The 9,611-nt window shown below is 42.3% G+C and overlaps 1 long non-coding RNA gene across 1 annotated transcript in view; it reads right to left on the bottom strand.

Moving 5' to 3' along the window:
- Positions 1-3,041: 3,041 nt before the first annotated feature.
- Positions 3,042-9,611, bottom strand: part of LOC141577378 (uncharacterized) — a 168,980-nt gene continuing 162,410 nt past the window's right edge. Inside the window, exon 6 of the long non-coding RNA XR_012506254.1 lies at positions 3,042-4,701. This is a non-coding gene — a long non-coding RNA (uncharacterized LOC141577378). The remainder of the gene's footprint in view (positions 4,702-9,611) is intronic.

Below are 9,611 nucleotides of genomic sequence, written 5' to 3'. Positions count from 1 at the left end.
GAAGAGTCGATGTTTCAGTCTGAGACTGAAGGCAAGGACAACTGATGACCCAATTCAGCAGTCAGGCAAAGAAGAGTCTCTTGTGAGGGAGCTGGCCTTATTTTTTTCTAGTCGGGCCTTCAACTGATGAGACAAGGCTCACCCACGTACCCACACTGGGGAGAGCCATCTGCTTTACTCAGTCTACCAATTCAAAGGCTAATCTAATCCCAAATGCCCTGCCAGACACACCCAGAATAATGTTTGATGAATATCTGGGTACCCCCTAGCCCAGTCAAGTTGACATGTAAAATAAACCATCACAACAACCTTGGCTCTGTCCAGCAAGGCAGCTCCAGGGACAGCTGGGTCACACCTGGTGTTCTGACCAGAGCAAGGACACCAGAGCACTTACCCCAACCCCCAGCACCTTCAGTCACTGGTTAAGGTGCTCTGTGCTCTGGGCACAAAGCCAGGCAGGGGCTGTTGTCAGGAGTGGAAGCTCTAGGAGCCAGGACACCAGAAGTGGTGCAGGAACCCGAGGGGCTGGGGACACTGGCATGTCTGCTCAGTGTGGCCCTGTTGCTGTGTGGCGTCAGGGTGGCATGGTGATCAAGAAAGTGGCAGGGAGGAACAAGGACAACAGCACTCCTTACTCACTGGACAGATACTGACAGAGCACCCACTGCGTGCCAGGCAGTTCTCCTGAGCCTCCTTGGTGGCTGTGCCCTGTGCGCTCTGGAACACGGCCATGGGAACTGCCAGCAACTCGCAGACAGAACTCCTGTTTTCCTTGCTGTTACAGATAGGGAGACAGAGGCCCAGAGGGTTTTCCAAACATGCCCAAGAAGTGAGTAGGGGCGGGGACTAGAACCCAGATCTGCCCAGCTCCAGCAATGGGAGCAGCCTTCTGGGCTGATGGCCCTGTTCCCTGGGCATCTGTGTGTCTGGTATGCCTCTCTCTAGCTCTGTTGGTGGGAACTGGGAAGATCCAGCTTCAGACCCCTCCTCTCACCACAGGGAGCTTGGGGTAGAAGATGCAATTCAAGGCACAGACACCAATCCACGGACTTCCTCCACCCCTACCCCCACCCCCAGGCCAGACCAATATCTGTCCTTGTGTCACCCACTAAGGCCAGTCAAGTCCAGACTGAAACCTCCCCCATTGATGCCAAAGTCCCTGGAGATGGACAATACTCACAAATTTTCAATGGCTCCCCAAGATGCCAAGCACACTAAATGCATCCTTTCACTTAATTCCCAGAAGAAGCCTTGAAAGGAAGATGATAATCATCTCCATTTCTTGATGAGAAAGTCAAGGCTCAGAGATGCTATGTGACTTGCCTGGGGTCACACAGTGGATCAAATTAGAACTTTGCAGTCCACGATGCCAAATCCCTACCTTCAAGCCCTAGATTAAAGAGTGGTCTCAGCTCAGCATCCGTGTCATCCTGGAACTTGTTAGAAATGTAAATTCTCATGTCTCTCCCCAGATCTCCTGCATCAGAACTCTGGGGGTGACTCTGGTGCCCACTCAAGTTTGAGAACCACTGACGCAGGTTAAGCTAAGCCACCTGCCGGGCAAGGCCACCCAGTCTCACCCTATAACACTCAGGGCCCCGGACCTGGGGGAGGGCTGCCGTCTCGGGCTCGTGCTCTTCTCTGAGCTGACAGGGAGGGCAGGGAAGGAGCAGACCTACACCCTCCACCAGATGGTGTCTTCTCCTAAGGTTTATTTTCCCAGCTGCCTGCCTCCAGCCCAATTCCCACCCAACCTTCCTGCTCTATCCACATCCCTGGTCTCTTTCTCTGGAAGGAAACGTCCCTGTCTCCCACCTTTCCTCCTTATCCACAGCAGAGACAAAGGAGGTCTTGTTTTTGGGTCCTCTGGACCTGGGCCTCACCCTGGGCTTGGTTCAGCCCCTCACAGCTTCCTCCGATCCCCCTGGTCAGCTGGGCCCCATGCACAGGGCCCGCTCTCATGAGTAGCCCCGCCGTGTGCCAGCCCCAGAGCCAGCGGGGATCCAGGACTTGTCATACAGCAGCTCTGAACCATGGACCACTCCCACCTTCCTGCCCCCGAACCTCTTCCTGGCATCAAATATGAGCCAGTCTCTGGTGATACACGGGGAAGGCAGCCTGTGTCAGTTAGCTATGCTACATGACTAATCACCCTAGATCCTGGTGACTTAAAGTAGCCACCATTTGCCATTGCACACTCATCTACAGGTGGGCTGGGCGTGGCTGTTCTAGGCTGGTTTCCCTCCTGTATCTCCAATCAGAAGTGCGTAGGTTGGCTGGGGACCAACTGGCCTCAGGATGTACACATCTGGTGCAGCTGCCACCAGCTGCTGTCAGTGGTGATGGGGTGTCCAGGAGGCTAGCCCCAGCTTTCCTCAGAGCCATGGCATAGTTCCAAGACAGCATGCAGGGGAGGCCAAAGCCTCTTAAGGCCCAGGCTTGGAACTGGCACAGCATGGCTCCCCCTGCATTCTATTGGCCAAAGCACGTTGCAAGCCAGCCTAGATTCAAAGAATGGGCAGGCGGAGCCACCTCCTGATCAGAAGAGCTAGACCACTGGCAAAGGTCGTGGATACAGCAAAGGGTGAAGAATGGAGCTGGAGGCATTTTTGCAATCTCACTAAACCTCACCCTCTAAACCTTCAGACTTGCCAGATCCTACTGTGGCCCGAGGGCTTTACCCACCAGGTATCATTCCCACAGAGAATGACCAAGCCTCCAACATTTGCTTGCCATCACTGTATCAGAAGCTCCCATGGTCCAATTCCCCTCTCCCTTCCAGCCTCACCCCCACCACCATCCCCCATTACTGCCCCACCTCAGTGGACTCTGAGCTGCCACGCCGGCCATGGGCGAGGGGGCGGGGATTGGTAAATATGTGCCAAGGTCCAGTGCTGGGCCCAGCTAGGACAGGGAGGGCAATATCTCCCTCCTGCAGCCCCAACCTACAGCATTTGGCAACCCTCCAAGGGACTGCAACTTCTGTGTCAGATTCACTTGGTATTCGGAGCAACGGTGGGCAAGAGACCCTTGCCAAGCCACCTGCTGAAAGTGCCCTGGTGCTGTCAGCTAGGGAGTGGACAGCCACTGCCTTGCCCCACCCCAAGACACTGTGTGGTATGCACCTGACCCTAGCCCTTCCCCATGTGCCAGGCGTCCGGGAGCAGGCAGCCCAGAGACTGCCCCTGGGAAGCAAGGAGGCCAGACAGTGTATGACCCAGATATCCAGCCCCTGGTGAGTCCCTCATTATCCCATCATACTTCACTTACAAAACACAAAGATAAAATCATGAATTTCAAGACAGCAACTTCAAAGCAGTGTCTTCTTAGCCATAGATTTAAGAAGTAGCTTGGCTTAAGACATGCAGGCAACCTAAGTGTCCATCAATAGATAAATGTATAAAGAAGATGTGGTATATATATACACATACACACATGCACACATACAGTGGAATATTACTCAGCCATAAAAAAGAATGCAATACTGCTATTTGCAGAAACATGGATGCATGTATAGATTATCATACTAAGTGAAGGAAGTCAGACAAAGAAAGACAAATATATGATATCACTTATATGCAAAAATCTAAAAAATAATACAAATAAACTCATTTACTAAACAGAAACAGGCTTACTAACATAGAAAAAAACTTATGATTACCAGGGGGAAGGTAAGGGGTGGAGGGATAAATTGAGAGTTCAGGATTTGCAGATACTATTACATATAAAATAGATAAACAACAAGGTCCTATTGTATAGCACAGGGAACTATATTCAATAACTTATAATAGCCTATAATGAAAAAGAATATATATATATGTATAACTGAATCACTATGCTGTACACCAGAAATAAACATAACATTATAAACTGACTATACTTCAATAATGAGCAGTCATTTATTGATCAATGTGTCACAAATACTTCTAGCATGTTATTTGTCTTCTCACACTATTTTTTCCTTGCATATTAATTTTTTTCTTTATTTTAATATAATAATCTTTTCTATGGCTTTTGGGTTTTGTGTCTTGTTTAGAAAGCTCAATATTATTCTTTTTAAACCGTTTTTGTAATAACTTGTTTTTCAGCTCTTTACATTTAAACGTTTGAGATGGATGGAATTTATTTTGAGGGAAGAAGTAAGGTAGGGATCCAAGCTAACTTTTTTCCAGACGGTTGCCCAGTTGTCACACTACCATTTATTAAATACCCAGTTTCTCCCTTTGATAACAAATGCTGCTTTTATCATATGTTAAATTCTCTTTCGTACAGGATAAATTTCTGGACTCAGTCAATCGGCCAGTTTTTCTGTTCTTACCGCATGACCAGTTGCCACTATGTCCCAGCAAGTAAAAAGCTGAACACACTGAAAAATCAACAACTTTTCTTGGATCTGTAAGTGAAGTGAGGATACAGGAGAAACCATGGCCCCTGAGATTAGAGAGAGAAAGAGAGAGGAGACTGTAGGGAGTCACAGCTTACCAGAGAGGAGACCCATGCATAGAAACCACCACAGGGTTCAGTGCTGAGGAGGAAATCCTGGCCTGTAATTGATGAATTGCTGGAGGCTCCATGTGGACACATCTGAGAGGCAAAAACTCCAGGAGGGCCCAGTCATGAGGGACCCACCGCAGTTCTGTAGACTCCAGGAGGTCAACCAGGATCTCACAGCCAATGCTAGGGATGAATCCCTTCAAGTTCCTGGCAGGGGAGGAGAAAAGGAACCATTTTGAAACATGCCAGAGTACACTGATCTTCTTAACAAGGTCTGCCTTAACAAAAAACTAGTTAACCAGGGCCTAACTGATCTGGGGGAAGGGAAATACCCACTTCCAGCCCACTCTAGCCATCCTGTCTCACCTAAGCTGGAGAAAAAATCTGGTAAATACTCCTGAACTTCACAATCCAGAGGCACAGACTTGCTAAAACTGAAGAACACTTCCCTGCCCCCAACTCCTCACCACCTCATTACTCAAGGCCTATTTACAGCAGTTTATTTATCCAGTACATCATGTGTGGCTATCAAGAAAAAAAAATCACAAAGCATACTAAAAGACCAAAAACACAATTTGAAGAGACAGAGCTAGCACCAGAACCAGAAATGACAAGAAAGGGTGGGATTATCAGACAGGAATTTAAAACAACTATGATTAATATGCTAAGGGTTCTAATGGGTAAAATCAACGGCACGTAATAACAGATGGGCCAGGTAAACAGAGAGATGAAAATCCTAAGAAAGAACCAAAAAGAAATGCTAGAGATCAAAAACACTGCAACAGGAATGAAGACTGACGTTGATGGGCTTATGAGTAGATTGGACCCAGCTGAGGAAAGAATCTCTGAGCTTGAGGATATGTAAATAGAAATCTCTAAAACTGAAAAGCAAAAAGAAAAAGATTGAAAAAAGCAGAAGAGATTATCCAAAGAATGTGGGATAACTACAAAAGGTATAACATACACATCATGGGAATACCAGAAGGAAAAGAAAGAAAGAATCAGAAGAAATATTTGAAACAATAATGACTAAGACTTTCCCTAAATTAATATCAGGCACCAAACTACAGATCCAGGAAGCTCAGAGAACACCAAGTATGACAAATGCCATAAAGACTACATGTAGGCATCTCACTTCCAAACTACAGAGAATCAAAGATAAAAATAAATCCTGAAAGAAGCCAGAGGGGAAAAAACACCCTACCAATAAAAGAAGAAAAATAAGAATTACATCTGATTTCTCCTCAGAAACCATGCCAGCAAGAAGAGAAAACTGTGAAACATTTAAAGTGTTAAGAGAAAAAAAAAATCACCAACACAGACGTACATATCCTTTGAAATTATCCTTTACAAGAGAAGGAGAAATAGTGTTTTTGTTTTTTTCAGATATATACTCAGGAGTGGAACTGCTGGGTCATGTGGTGGTTCTATTTTTATTTTTTTGAGAAACCTCCATACTGTTTTCCACAGTGACACCAGCAGTGTACAAGGGTTCCCTTTTTCCCACATCTCGCCAACTTTTGTTATTTGTGTTCTTTTTGATGGTAGACAGTTGTGAGGTGATATCTCATCATGGCTCTGATTTGCATTTCCCTGGTGCTTAGTGATGCTGAGCATCTTTTTATGTGCCTGTTGGCTATCTGCATTTCCTCTTTGGAAAAATATCTGTTCAGTTCTTCTGCCTATTTTTAAATCAAATTTTTTTTTGATGTTGAGCTTTATGACCTGTTTATATGTGTTGGATATTAATCACTTACCAGTCATATCATTTGCAAATATTTTCTCCCATTCAGTAGATTGTCTTTTCATTTTGTCAATGGTTTCCTTTGCTGTGCAAAAGCTTTTAAGTTTAACTAGGTCCCATTTGTTTATTGTTGCCTGTATTTCCTTTGCTTTAGGAGACAGATCCAGAAAAATACTGCTGTGATTTATGTCAAAGAGTGTTCTGCCTATGTTTTCCTCTATGAGTTTTATAGTTTCCAGTCTTAAATTTAGGTCTTTAATCCATTTTAAGTTAATTTTTGTATCTGGTGTTAGAGAATGTTCTCATTTCATTCTTACACGTAGCTGTCCAGTTTTCCCAGCACCATTTATTGAAGAGATTTTCCTTTCTCCATTGTATATTCTTTCCTCCTTTGTCATAGATTAATTGGCCATAAGTGTGAGGGTTTATTTCTGGGGTCTCTATCCTGTTCTATTGATCTATGTGTCTGGTTGTGCCAGCACCATGCTGTTTTGATTACTGTAGCCTTGTAGTATAGTCTGCAGCCAGGAGCATGATTCCTCCAGCACTGTTCTTCTTTCTCAAAAACACTAATTCGAAAAGATACATTCATCTCAATGTTCATAGCAGCATTGATTGCCAAGATATGGAAGCAACCTAAGTGTCCATCAACAGCTGAATGGATACAGATGTGATACACACACACACACACACAATGTATTTTTATATATATATATATATATATTCATTTATTTATTTATACACATGATGTGTTACATATATATACACCCCCACACACACATATACATACACACAGACAATGGAATAGTACTCAGCCATAAAAAAGGAACAAAATTTTGCCATTTGAAACAATATGGATGGACTTGGAAGGCCTTATGCTAAGTGAAATAAGTCAGACAGAAAAAGACAAATATTGTATGATATCACTTATATGTGGAGTCCAAAAACCACAACAAACTAGTGAATATAACAAAAAAGAAGCAGACTCACAGATACAGAGAACAAACTAGCGGTTACCAGTGGGGAGAGGGAAAAGGGGAGGGGCAACATAGAGATAAGGGATTAAGAGGTACAAACTATTACGTATAAAATAAGCTACAAGGATATATTATACAACAAGAGGAATAGATATTTTGTAATAAGTATAAATGGAGTATAACATTTAAAAAATGTGAATCACTATATTGTACACATATAACTTATATAATATTGTACAGCAACTATACTTCAATAAAAATAAAATAAAAGTGAAGGAGAAATAAAGACTTTCTCAGACAACCAAAAATTTAGGGAATTTGTTGCCAGTGACCTGCCTTGGAGAAATGTTGAATAAAATTCTTTAGAGAGAAATAAAATAATATAGGCCAGAAAAGGTGGGAAGTAGTGTATCAGTCAGCTATTGTCACAATAATCTTATGTAACAAACCACCTCCAAACTACATGGCTTAAAACGACAAGCATCCATTCTTGCCTACACGTCTGTAAGTCACATGGACATCAAGTGATCTCGTCTTGGCTTGGCTGAACTTGAATCCAAGCTGCAGCCAGGGCCCAAGTCTGTTCCATGTGTCACTCATCTTATGGACCAGTAGACCCACTGGGGTATATTTTTCTCACAGTGATGACAGAATCATGTGAAGATAAGCACAACACATTTCAAACTTCTGCTATGAACACATTCACTCACATTCCATTGACCAAAGCAAGTCAAATGGCTGAACCCAAAGCCAAAGGACATACACTCTGCCCACTACGAGGACATGACAAAGGTGTGGTACATCTGTACCACTGAGGAGAGAAGATTTGGGTCCATAATCCAGTTTAATTCAATTTACCTTTCCTGTCTCATTATATGGAGCTAGTAAACCTGAAACTAACATTGAAGATGAATCTAATTATGAATTTAGATGTAAAAAATCATTTTAAATTAGTAAATTAAAATCAGCAATGATACTCCTAAAATCATCTTTCACAACCAAGTACGATTTATCCCAGAATTTCAAAGATTACTTACATGTAAAAAACCAATAATATAATGCACTCTATCAGAAGGAACGGTTAAAAAAAAAAAGAGATAACCTCAATCAGTGCAGAAAAGACAGGATAAAATTTGACACTCATTACTAATTTATATAAACTCTTTAAAAATCAGAAATAGGAGAATATTTATTAACATAAAGAATACTTATCTTAAAACAATAGAATTCTATTTATGGGGACACAATAGATGTCCTGTAAGATTAAGAGCAAAATCAGCATAACTACTTTCATTTTTATTCAATATTTTTCTGCTCCATGCAATAAAATATGTAAACAGAGATAAGAGGTCTAACTATTAGAAAGGAGAAGATGAGATCATTATTTACAGATGATACAATTATATACCTAGAAAACATAAAAGTATCAACTGAAAAACTCTTAGGATAAACGAGCAGTCAAATACAAGATAAATATTTGAAAATCAATTTTTTCCATATGCTAGCAATAACCAGTTATAAGATATAATAGAAAATAGATTCTATTTACAATCGCAATAAAAGCATAAAATATTTAGCAGTAGCCATAAAAAGAATTGTGCAGAAATTATATGTGAAGAATGCTATAAACCTTTATTCACAGATATAGGGCATTAAGAAAACAGAAAGGTATACCGTGCCTGAGAATGGGAAGATGAAATGTTATGAAGATACGAATTCTTCCTAAATTACTATATACATTTAATACAGTTCCATTCAAAAGATGAAATGGATTGGACCAACCTGAGAAGTAATTCTAGTGTTCGTGAGGAAGAATAAAAATTTGAGTATAGATAGGATATTTTGAAAAAAGAGAGGTAATGAGGGGGCATTAGCCTCACCCAATAACAAAACTTATTGCACAGTAAAGCAGTAATTCAAAGTGTCGTTGTTACTGTATTTGACAGACACCTCAACAGAACATGATACACAACTTCAAAACAGACTTTAACTATAAGAACGTACATATAAGACGTTTCATTAACACATAAGTCCCATTAACATGTAAGATACATTTCATTTGGTTGCATATAACAGAAACCCGACTCTTGGGGTTTCACCACTGCACAAGGGCACTGTTTCTCTTATGAAACAAGCTGGCCAGAGGTGGACAGGTCAAGGACGCTGCAGCTATGTCAGGAATGGAGCTTCTCCCTTCTTTCTCTGCCGTGCCTGGAGTACACCTTGCACCCTGAGATTGCAAAAATGACCACTCCACCTTGAGACATCCCATCCACACATTATAGACGTAATGAAGAAGGAAGGAAGAAAAGGAGGGAGGAAAAGGGGAAGGAAGGGAAGGAGAGAAGAAAGAAGGAACAATATCTATGTCAGTATCCATACTGAGAAGCAGAAAT

This window comes from Camelus bactrianus, chromosome 4, assembly GCF_048773025.1.
Source record: "Camelus bactrianus isolate YW-2024 breed Bactrian camel chromosome 4, ASM4877302v1, whole genome shotgun sequence".
NCBI classification, from domain to species: domain Eukaryota; kingdom Metazoa; phylum Chordata; class Mammalia; order Artiodactyla; family Camelidae; genus Camelus; species Camelus bactrianus.
Note: the sequence above shows the minus strand (reverse complement) of the source record. Positions and strands in the feature narration are given on the sequence as shown.